Source organism: Lagenorhynchus albirostris, chromosome 7 (genome assembly GCF_949774975.1).
Source record: "Lagenorhynchus albirostris chromosome 7, mLagAlb1.1, whole genome shotgun sequence".
Lineage (NCBI taxonomy): Eukaryota > Metazoa > Chordata > Mammalia > Artiodactyla > Delphinidae > Lagenorhynchus > Lagenorhynchus albirostris.
The window spans coordinates 97,695,020-97,696,504 of record NC_083101.1 but is presented as its reverse complement, the minus strand read 5'-3'; the positions used below and the strand labels follow the sequence as shown (position 1 = coordinate 97,696,504).

The window sequence follows — 1,485 nt, the reverse complement described above, 5'->3', positions numbered from 1 at the left end:
AGGGAAGGAAAGGGAAAGATAAAATGAGTACAGATAAAGTAATAGATATCAAGGGCAGGCAGAAATGATACAACATATGGATGAAAAGTATTCCTGAAATAAAGAACCCAAAAATTGCAGACAAAAATTATTCCAAGATATTTTTAAAGCTAAATTTCCTTAAATGAAGGAAGAAAATCCAGGCTGCCTTCTGACAGCTGCCTCCAGAGCAATATGCAGTGCCAGAAAATAAAGGGATAATTCCATTTTCAACAGTGAAACCACCAACCACACCAAAAAAAGGAAAAAACATGGCACAAAATAGACCACAAAAGGACACTTATTTACAGTATGAGAGGTGAAACAAGAAGAAAGCGAGTTGCCTTGCTCAACCTCAGCTGGGAATGTGCACAGCAAGTGACTCAAATTTTTCACGGCTCAGTGCTTGCTTCAGCAGCAAATATACTAAAATTGGAATGATACAGAATTGGAAGATTAGCATGACCCCTGCACAATGATGATATGCAAATTCTTGAACCATTCCGTATTTTTGATTGGAAGAATCAACATTGTGAAAATGACTATACTACCCAAAGCAATCTACAGATTCAATGCAATCCCTATCAAACTACCATTGACATTTTTCACACAACTAGAACAAAAATTTTACAACTTTTATGGAAACACAAAATACCCCAAATAGCCAAAATAATCTTGAGAAAGAAAAACGGAATTGGAGGAATCAGGCTCCCTGACTTCAGATTATACTACAAAGCTACAGTAATCAAGACAGTATGGTACTGGCACAAAAACAGAAATATAGATGAGTGGAACAGGATAGAAAGCCCAGAGATAAACCCACGCACATATGGCCATCTTATTTTTGATAAAGGAGGCAAGAATATACAATGGAGAAAAGACAGCCTCTTCAATAAGTGGTGCTGGGAAAACTGGACAGCTACATGTAAAAGGATGAAATTAGAACACTCCCTAACACCATACACAAAAATAAACTCAAAATGGATTAAAGACCTAAATGTAAGGCCAGACATTATAAAACCCTTAGAGGAAAATATAGGTAGAACAATCTATGAGATAAATCACAGAAAGATTCTTTTTGACCCACCTCCTAGAGAAATGGAAATAAAAACAAAAATAAACAAATGGGACCTAATTAAACTTAAAAGCTTTTGCACAGCAAAGGAAACCATAAACAAGATGAAAAGACAACCCTCAGAATGGGAGAAAATATTTTCAAATGAAGCAACTGACAAAGGATTGATCTCCAAAATTTACAAGCAGCTCATGCAACTCAATATCAAAAAAGCAAACAACCCAATCCAAAACTGGGTAAAAGATAGTAAAGGTGATCCAAAATCTTGGAAGTACAATAGAGAAAATGCAAGAAACATTTAACAAGGGCCTAGAAGGACTAAAGAGGGAACTAGCAACGATGAACAACACAATAAATGAAATTAAAAATACTCTAGAAGGGATCAATAGCAG

At 35.6% G+C, this 1,485-nt stretch overlaps 1 non-coding gene across 1 annotated transcript; it reads left to right on the top strand.

The window, feature by feature from the left end:
* Positions 1 to 424: 424 nt before the first annotated feature.
* On the top strand, positions 425 to 531 carry LOC132524003 (U6 spliceosomal RNA). The gene has a single exon (XR_009541769.1). It is a non-coding gene; the product is annotated as a U6 spliceosomal RNA (small nuclear RNA).
* The last annotated feature ends 954 nt before the right edge of the window (positions 532 to 1,485 follow it).